Genomic DNA, 10,595 nt, shown 5'->3' on the forward strand with positions numbered 1-10,595 from the left:
GAACAGTGTTTGGCACATAGTAAGCGCTTAACAAACACAACCATTATTATTATTATTGTTATTATTAATAATAATATAATTTTCCCTGCCCTTTCCCCCCTCCCCACCCTCGCCCCCGGTCTCCTGCGTTTGATGTCCCAGCTCAGCCACTCTGGCTTTCCAAAACACTTAAAAAGAAGGAAACGTAGCGCCAGGTGACCCCAGGACGGACTCTCGAGAAATAGGCGCACAAAATGAGGAGCAAAATTATTGTGCCCCGTGTGAGGCTCGAACTCACGACCTTCAGATTATGAGACTGACGCGCTACCTACTGCGCTAACGAGGCACCTACGGGATTCGGCCGCGGGGCCGATTCGAGGTTGATTGGGAGAGTTTGCGCATGCTCATTTATTTGTTGGTTTGATTGACATGTTAGATGGGAGAGTCTGCGCATGCGCATGCTCCCCACGGCTGCTTTGCGCTTGTCGCTGACTGGATGCCGCTTTCCTCCCTCCCCCCTTCTTCCTCCCCTCCTCCCCTCTTCTTTCCCTCCTTCTCCTCCTTCCCTCTCTTCTTCTCCTTCTCCCCTTCTTCTCCCATTCCTCTGTCCCTTCCCCTCTCCTCCCCCTTCTTCCCCCTCCTCCTCCCTCTCCTGTTCCCCCCTTCCCCTCCTCCCTCTCCTCCTTCTCCTTCTCCCCTCTCCTCCTCCCCCTTCCCTTCCCCTCTTCCTTCTTTCATTGATTCAGTCGTATGTATTAAGCGCTTACTGTGTGCAGAGCACTGGACTAAGTGCTTGAAAAGTACAAGTCGGCAACAGAAAGAGACGGTCCCTACCCAACAACGGGCTTACAGTCTAGAAGGGGGGGGACAAACAATAAAACAAAACAAGTAGACAGGTGTCAAAACAGTCAGAATAAATAGAATTATAGTTATATGCACATCATAAATAGAATAGAGTAGTAAATGTGTACAAATATAGTAAATAGAATAATAAATATATATAAGTGCTGTGGGGAGGCGAAGGGGGTAGGGCGGGGGGGACGGGCGATGGTCCCCTTCTGTTCTCGATCTACACTCACTCCCTTGGTGACCTCATTCGCTCCCACGGCTTCAACTATCATCTCTACGCTGATGACACTCAAATCTACATCTCTGCCCCTGCTCTCTCCCCTTCCCTCCAGGCGCTAATCTCCTCCTGCTTTCAGGACATCTCCATCTGGCTGTCTGCCCGCCACCTAAAACTCAACATGTCCAGACTGAACTCCTTGTTTTCCCTCCCAAATCCTGCCCTCTCCCTGACTTTCCCATCACTGTTGACGGCACTACCATCCTTCCCGTCTCACAAGCCCGCAACCTTGGTGTCATCCCCGACTCCGCTCTCTCATTCACCGCTCACATCCAAGCCGTCACCAAAACCTGCCGGTCTCAGCTCCGCAACATTGCCAAGATCCGCCCTTTCCTCTCCATCCATACCGCTACCCTGCTGGTTCAAGCTCTCATCCTATCCCGTCTGGACTACTGCATCAGCCTTCTCTCTGATCTCCCATCCTCGTGTCTCTCCCTACTTCAATCCATACTTCATGCTGCTGCCCGGATTGTCTTTGTCCAGAAACGCTTTGGGCATGTTACTCCCCTCCTCAAAAATCTCCAGTGGCTACCAATCAATCTGCGCATCAGGCAGAAACTCCTCACCCTGGGCTTCAAGGCTGTCCATCACCTCGCCCCCTCCTACCTCACCTCCCTTCTCTCCTTCTACAGCCCAGCCCTCACCCTCCGCTCCTCTGCCGCTAATCTCCTCACCATACCTCGTTCTCGCCTGTCCCGCCATCGACCCCCGGCCCACGTCATCCCCCGGGCCTGGAATGCCCTCCCTCTGCCCATCCGCCAAGCTAGCTCTCTTCCTCCCTTCAAGGCCCTACTGAGAGCTCACCTCCTCCAGGAGGCCTTTCCAGACTGAGCCCCTTCCTTCCTCTCCCCCTCGTCCCCCTCTCCATCCCCCCATCTTACCTCCTTCCCTTCCCCACAGCACCTGTATATATGTATATATGTTTGTACATATTTATTACTCTATTTATTTATTTATTTTACTTGTACCTATCTATTCTATTTATTTTATTTTGTTAGTATGTTTGGTTTTGTTCTCTGTCTCCCCCTTTTAGACTGTGAGCCCACTGTTGGGTAGGGACCGTCTCTATATGTTGCCAACTTGTACTTCCCAAGCGCTTAGTACAGTGCTCTGCACACAGTAAGCGCTCAATAAATACGATTGATTGATTGATTGATTGATTCTACAGCCCAGCCCGCACCCTCCGCTCCTCTGCCGCTAATCTCCTCACCGTGCCTCATTCTCGCCTGTCCCGCCGTCGACCCCCGGCCCACGTCATCCCCCGGGCCTGGAATGCCCTCCCTCTGCCCATCTGCTAAGCTAGTTCTCTTCCTCCCTTCAAGGCCCTACTGAGAGCTCACCTCCTCCAGGAGGCCTTCCCAGACTGAGCCCCCTCCTTCCTCTCCCCCTCATCCCCCTCTCCATCCCCCCATCTTACCTCCTTCCCTTCCACACAGCACCTGTATATATGTATATGTTTGTACATATTTATTACTCTATTTATTTTACTTGTACATATCTATTCTATTTATTTTATTTTGTTAATATGTTTGGTTTTGTTCTCTGTCTCCCCCTTCTAGACTGTGAGCCCACTGTTGGGTAGGGACTGTCTCTACATGTTGCCAACTTGTACTTCCCAAGCGCTTAGTACAGTGCTCTGCACACAGTAAGCACTCAATAAATACGATTGATTGATTGATTGATTGATTGATGGGAAGGGGAGGAGGAGAGGAAAAAGGGGGCTCAGTTTGGGAAGGCCTCCTGGAGGAGGTGAGTTCTCAGTAGGGCTTTGAAAAGAGAAAGAGAACTAGTTTGGCTTCTCCTCCCTCTCCTCCCCCTCCTCTTCCTTTCTCTCTCCTTCTCCCTCTCCTGGTCCTCCTCTTCCTTCTCCTCCTCCCCCGCCCCAGGACAGCCAAGGTCAAGGTGTATTGGAAAGAAGTCAGGTGAGGAGGTTGTGGTCAGAAAGAGGGATTTAAGAGTTGGTAATGGCATTTATTAAGCCCTTACTATGTGCAAAGCACTGTTCTAAGCGCTGTGGGGGGGGAACAAGGTGATCAGGTTGTCCTACGTGGGGCTCACAGTCTTAATCCCCACTCGCCACTTCACAGATGAGGGAACTGAGGCTCAGAGAAGTTAAGTAACTTGCCCAGAGTCACACAGCTGACAGGTGGCGGAGCTGGGATTAGAACCCATGACCTCTGACTCCCAAGCCAGGGCTCTTCCCACTGGGCCATGCTGTTTCTCTAGCTGATCTGCTACTGCTGCTGCTGTGGCTGGAATCAGCGGACTCAGGGGCACCGTCAGTCCTGGACAATCCACGGGTCCGAGCAGGCGATCCCAAGAGTATCCCTTAAACGTTCCCTGGGTATGGCTCGCTTTTTTAAAAATAGTATTTAAGCACTTAATATGTGCCAGGCCCTGTAATAATAATAATAATGGTACTTGTTAAGTGCTTATGTGCCAAATGCTGTTCTAAACCCTGGGATAGATACAAGGTAATCAGGGTGTCCCAAATGGGCTCACAGTCTTAATCCCCATTTTACATATGAAGTACCTGAGGCATAAAGAAGTTAAGTGACTTGCCCGAAGTTGCACAAGGGACAAGTGGAGGAGCCAGGATTAGAACCCACAACCTCTGACTCCCAAGCCCATGTTTTTTCCACTAAGCCATGCTGCGCTGGGTCAGATAACAGCTCATCAGTTTGGAAACACTCCATGTCCCACATGAGGCTCACATTCTTAATCCCCGTTTCACAGATGAGGTAACTGAGGCACAGAGAAGTGACTTGTTCAAGATCACAGAGCAGATAAGTGACATGCCAGGGTCAGAACCCAGGTTGTCTTACTCCCAGGCCCAGGCTCAGTCAAACCATAATAATAATAATAATGGCATTTATTAAGCGCTTACTATGTGCAAAGCACTGTTCTAAGTGCTGGGGAGTTTACAAGGTGATCGGGTTGTCCCATGAGGGGGCTCACAGATTGTGCAGTGGCTAGAGATGGTGAGATAGAGCACATGTTTAAGGTTGGTGAGTGGGTGAAGTGAGGTGGAGCAGGAGGTCAGTGGAGTTGAGGAGTGATAGAAGTTATAGATAGGATTGATAGAAGGCAGGCAGGGGGTGGGTCATCAAGAAGCAGAAGCGTCATCAGTGTTATTTTGCCCCCCAGGTGGCAAAAACTCCTCACCGTTGGCTTCAGAGCTCTCGATCACCTTGCCGCATCCTACCTCACCTCCCTTCTCTCCTTCTCCATCCCAGCCCACACACTCCGCTCCTCTGCTGCTAACCTACTCATTGTTCCTCCTTCTCACCGGTCCCACCTGCCCATGTCCTTCCTCTGGCCTGGAATGCCCTCTCTCCTCAGATCCGCCAAACTAGCACACTTCCCCCCTTCAAAGCCCTATTGAAAGCTCACCTCCTCCAGGAAGCCACTAAGCCTCCTTTTTCCTCTGCTCCTTGCTTCCCCATCGCCCCGACTCCCTCCCTCTGCTCTAGCCCCCCTCTCTGCCCCACAGCACTAATGTATATATGTACATATTTATTATTCTCTTTTATTAATGTATATATATTTCTATAATTCTTTTTATTTATATTGATGTTATTGATGCCTGTTTACTTATTTTTATGTCTGTCTCCCCACTTTTAAACTGTGAGCCCAACTGCTGCTGTCTGCCAGAGGACACACACATTAATAAGGATGGTAACGATGGCATTTGTGAAGTGCTTACTCTGTACCAAGCATTGTTCTAAGCACTGTGGGGAGATACAAGTTAATCAGGTTGGACACAGTCCCTGTCCCACTTGGGGCTCACAGTCTGTCTCCCCCCTTCTAGACTGTGAGCCTGTTTTGGGGTAGGGATTGTCTCTGTTGCTGAGTTCTACTTTCCAAGCTCTTAGTACAGTGCTCTGCACACAGTAAGTGTTCAACAAATATGATTGAATGAATGAATGAAATGGATTATTTGGGTCCTGGTGGGGGGCAGGGGCGGGCAAAATGGGTTATGACTCCCAGGCCCATGGTCTATCCACTAGGCCTTGCTGCTACTCTATGAATGAGAGAAGTAGGTGGGAGGTCTGCTCTCCTGCTCCAAGCAGAGGGCAGGTTAAAGCCTACTAACTACTAGCTTTCTGAAGGTACTATTACCTTGTTCCCCTTCCTCACTCTCTCACTCTTTCTCCATCCCCCACCCCGCAGAGTAGAAACCTTGCATGTGACACTCCGGTTGTGTGACTGGCCCCAAGGAGTTCAGGGTAAGTGACCCATAAAAACACTAATCCACTTCTTCTGTAACCCCCAGTGACCTTGCCAACTACCTTGGTGGCAAAATTGAAACCCAAAGGAACACCTTTCCCAAAATGTCTTCATCTCCTACTCCCCACCCACTCTTATCTTTCTCCTGCACCCTAAGGGTCAGGTACGAGGAAGCTATTTACGAACAACCCTAAACGGAGGCTTCAGCCCCTGCTGAGCAGCTGGACCGAGCTCCTCTCTGGTTCATTCATTCATTTAATTGTATTTATTGAATGCTTACTGTGTACAGAGCACTGTACTAAGCCCTTGGGAGAGTACAGTATAACAGCAAACTGACACATTCTCTGCCCACAACAAGCTCACAGTCTAGAGGGAGAGACAAACATTACTATAAATAAATAAATTACAGATAAATACATATGTGCTGTGGGGATGGGAGGAAGGATGAATGAAGGGAGCAAGTCAGGGAAAAGCAGAAGGGAGTGTAAGGAGAGGAGGGTTTATTTCTTGGAGGAGATGTACTTTCAATAAGGCCTTGAAGTGGGGGAGGGCACTTATTTGTCTCAGGGATGCCAACTTGCTGTCAACTTGTACTTCTCAAGCGCTTAGTACAGTGCTCTGCACACAGTAAGTGCTCAATAAATACGATTGATTGATTGATCTGTCTGCTATGAGGAGGGAGGGTGTTTCAGGCCAGAAGGAGGATGTGGGCGAGGGATCAGTGGTGAGATAGGCGAGATGGAGATACCATGAGAAGGTTGGCATTAGAGGACTGAAGGGTGTGGGCTGGGTTGGAGTAGGAGAGCAGCGAGGGACAGATGAGGGAACTGAGGCACGGGGAAGTGAATTGACTTGCTCAAGGTCAAGTTGCCTAAGTCCTGCTGACTCCCAGCCTTGTGCCACGCTGCTTAGCTTTGCTATGACAGTGTATCAGGTCCCGGAATCACTCCAAGACCTGAAGGGGAGGGATGGGGCCTTCATAGGGCGGCCATTGCTGCCCGCGCCTCACCCAAGGTTCTAGTGAGTCAAGGGGAGGAGGAGGAAAAGGAGGAGGAGGAGAGGAGGCTGGGCTGGGGCTACGGTACATGTGGTGGTCAGTGTTTAAGAGTGGAGGCTGGGGAAAACACTGCAAAAAAAAACTAGGTTGTCTGCAATCTCCAACCCTTCCAATTCCAGGTGTGAGAACTGACTCTCCTGGAGACTGAAAGTGTTTGGCAGTGGAGGAGGACCTCAGAAAACAGGATCTGGGAACCTGACTCCTCAAACTCACTAATCCATGTGTGTTTTCCAAGGCCAGTCTCCTCAACCCCAAGTTGAGGACTGGTGGAGAAGCTCCAGTAACAATTCACTTCTATCACAGGAGTGCTCCAAACTCCTCTGCTATGTACCCAGAAGAGGTCTTGGTGGTGAGCCCAAGTTTTTGCCCACATCCCTGATGGCTCCATATATTGCTGGTTCAGATACAGAAAAATGCCTCCAATGGCTGCTTCTCCTTTGCCTTCAAACATGCCCACGTCTCCCACTTCCTAAAAAAATCCTCTCGACCCCACTGCCCCTTCCAGTTAGCACCCTATCTCCCTCCTACCCTTCCTTTCCAAACTCCTAGAGCTAGTCGTCTTCACTTGCTGCCTCAAATTCCTCAACTCCAACTCTCTCCTGGACCCCCTCCTATCTGGCTTCCACCCCATCCACTCCACCAAAACTGCCCTCTCAAACGTCACCAATGACTCCTTCTTGCCAAATCCAATGGCTCCTACTCTATCCTAATCCTCCGCGACCTCTCAGCTGCCTTTGAAACTATCGACCATCCCCTTCTCCTCAATACATTATCCAACCTTGGCTTCATGGATTCCGTCCTCTCCTGGTTCTCGTCTTATATCTCTGGCCATACATTCTCAGTCTCCTTTGTGGGCTCCTCCTCCTCATCACATCCCCTAACTGTAGGGGTTCTTCAAGGGTCAGTTCTTGGTCCCCTTCTGTTCTCCATCTATACTCACTCCCTTGGTGAACTCATTCGCTCCCACGGCTTCAACTATCAACTCTACGCAGATGACACCCAAATCTACATCTCCTCTATTCTTCTCTCTCCCTCCCTCCAGGGTCATATCTCCTCCTGCCTTCAGGACATCTCCACCTGGATGTCCGCCCGCCACCTAAAACTCAACATGTCCAAGACTGAGCTCATCTTCCCTCCTAAACCCTGTCCTCTCCCTGATTTTCCTGTCACTGTGGATGGCACTACCATCCTTCCTGTCTCACAGGCCCACAACCTTGGTGTCATCCTTGACTGTGCTCTGTCATTCATCCCACACATCCAATCCATCACCAAAGCCTGCTGGTCTCACCTTCACAAAATCACCAAGATCCGCCCTTTCCTCTTCATCCAAACAGCTACCTTGTTGATACACTCTCTCATTCTATTCCATCTGGATTACTGCATCAGCCTCCTTTCTGATCTCCCATCCTCCTGTCTCTCCCTGCTTCAGTCTATTCTTTACTCTGCCACCCGGATTTTTTTTCTACAGAAGCGCTCTGGGCATATCTCTCCCCTCCTCAAAAATCTCCAGTGGTTGCCTATCAACCTTCCCATGAAGAAAAAACTCTTCACTATTGGCCTCAAAGCTCTTCATCACCTTGCCCCCTCCTACCTCACCTCCCTTCTCTCCTTCTACATCCCAGCCTACACACTCCACTCCTCTGCTGCTAACCTCCTCACTGTGCCTCGTTCTCACCTGTCCCGCCATCGACCCCTGGCCCACATCCTACCTCTGGCCTGGAATGCCCTCCCTCCTCACATCCGCCAAACTAGCTCTCTTCTCCTTTTCAAAGCCCTACTGAGAGCTCACCTCCTCCAGGAGGCCTTCCCAGACTGAGTTCCCCCTTTTCCTCTGTTCCTCCCCCCACTTCCCATCACCCTACTCCCTCCCTCTGCTCTACCCCCTTCCCCTCCCCACAGCATTTGTGTACATTTGTACATATTTATTACTCTATTTTATTAATGATGTGTATAGATCTATAATTCCATTTATCTATTTTGACGGCATTGACACCTGTCTACTTGTTTTGGTTTGATGTCTGTCTCCCTCTTCTAGACTGTGAGCCCATTGTTGGGTAGGGATTGTCTCTATATGTTGCCAATTTGTACTTTCCAAGTGCTTAGTACAGTGATCTGCACACAGTAAGTGCTCAGTAAATATGATTGAATGAATGAATGAATTGCACAGCTTCGGGTAGGATGATCAAGAGAAGAATCTGACCAGATATTACTCTCTAAACAGATGCTGCTCCATGAATTGCTCTGGCCTTGGGCACCATCCCCTTGCAGTGTGGGCACAGTCAAATCAACCCCCAGACTTGCCCCACCATTTATTCATTCATTCATTCGTGTTTATTGAGCGCTTACTGTGTACAGAGCACTGTACTAAGTGCTTGGGAAGTACATTTCAGCATCAGAGACAATCCCTGCCCACAACGGGCTCACATTTGTGTGTGTGTGTGAGAGAGAGAGAGAGAGAGAGAGAGAGAGAGAGAGAGAGAGAGAGAGAGAGCGTGGGGGGGCTGGGGGGAATATAAAATGGGGTTAGCTTATGGAAAAAATAGTAAAGAGGAGGCAAGTAAATCCCCAGACTTTCCTCACCAGTGAGAGATTGAACTGTATGGATCAAGTTGCCACCACAAAGGGAAGGATTATATATGTACATGTGTGTGTGTGTGTGTGGTGTGCTGTGTGTGTGTGTGTGTGAGGGAGAGGGAGAGAAAGAAAGGAAAAGAGAAAAAGAATAATGGGTTAGCTTTTGAGAAAAGATAGGAGGAGGCTGCCATTCTTGTTATGGAGTCTGGTTTCGAAAACTGTACCTGGGGCTCTTTGCAGGAAACTGTTTCTGTCTGACTGGACTGTGAGACTGAGACGACCCTGGGCCCTTAATTCTATAAATGGGTCAAACCTCCCTGCACCAACAGTCCTATCTGGAGAGTAATCCTGCACATCCTCAGGCCCTGGAGAAAGGACCTGTTTGGGTCTTTCAGTGGTGGCTTCTGGGACTCTAGGGTCTGAAGCCAGGAAGGAACACTACCAGTGTGTCTACTCTATTCCTCTCTAAAAAGCTGAGTTCTGAGATTGAGTTGTCACCGGTGCCAAGATAGGTGGAAGATAGGCATTGTATTCAAAACTGAATTTTGTCCAGTTTGGGTTGGACCTCCAGTCCAATTAAAATTATAGCTATTATAGCTATAATTCTATTTATTCTGACAGTTTTGACACCTGTCTACATGTTTTGTTTTGTTGTCTGTCTCCCCCTTCTAGACTGTGAGCCCGTTGTCGGGTAGGGCTCGTCTCTATATGTTGCCGACTTGTACTTCTCAAGCACTTAATACAGTGCCCTGCACACAGTAAGCATTCTATAAATATGATCGAATGAATGAACGAATGAATGGAGTACAAGCCCTTCCTGGACTAACAGATTTGGAGGAGGTGGCTAAGTATTAGTAGGGCTGAGAGTTGCATTAAATGTGACTGATTGGCTGTAGACCTCACCTCTCCTGGTGTTGGGGTCACTGGGAGGAGGGGGAATTGAGTGCTTGCAAAGACAAAAAAATGGTTGCCTTAAAATTCTACCCTTCTCTCTCCAGCTTCAAAGCCATTGATTTTTCTGGAGACAATATCTGGTGACTTAGATGTGGTCCTCAGCTGCTGACAGAGGGCAGGGTGAGAAACTCAAACCTTCAGGATCATTGATCCAGATGTCCCTGCCAAGTCTTCAGCTGTGCATCATCAAGGACCCATGGAGGAGCTCCAATTATACCCCACCACCATGGGACCAATGATCCGATGTTCTGTACAGTTTTGCCAGAGGAGGCCTTGACAGTGAGTTCCCCCAATTTGGTGTCCAGGTGGCTCTGAGATTCGAAAGATTCGTCTACATGCGCTGCCTCAAATTCCTCAACACCAACTCTCTCCTCAACCCCCTCCAATCTGGCTTCCGTCCCCTACATTTCACGGAAGCTGCCCTCTCAAAGGTCACCAATGACCCCCTGCTTGCCAAATCCAACAGCTCATACTCTATCCTAATCCTCCTCGACCTCTCAGCTGCCTTCAACACTGTGGACCACCCCCTTCTCCTCAACACACTATCCAACCTTGGCTTCACAGACTCCGTCCTCTCCTGGTTCTCCTCTTATCTCTCCGGTCATTCATTCTCAGTCTCTTTTGCAGGCTCCTCCTCCCCCTCCCATCTCCTTACTGTGGGGGTTCCTCAAGGTT

General features: G+C 49.4%; 1 non-coding gene across 1 annotated transcript; it reads right to left on the reverse strand.

Moving 5' to 3' along the window:
* Positions 1-252: 252 nt before the first annotated feature.
* Positions 253-325, reverse strand: TRNAM-CAU. Its single transcript has one exon. It is a non-coding gene; the product is annotated as a tRNA-Met (tRNA).
* Between the last annotated feature and the right edge of the window lie 10,270 nt (positions 326-10,595).

This window comes from Tachyglossus aculeatus, chromosome 4 (genome assembly GCF_015852505.1).
Source record: "Tachyglossus aculeatus isolate mTacAcu1 chromosome 4, mTacAcu1.pri, whole genome shotgun sequence".
Taxonomy (NCBI): Eukaryota; Metazoa; Chordata; class Mammalia; order Monotremata; family Tachyglossidae; genus Tachyglossus; species Tachyglossus aculeatus.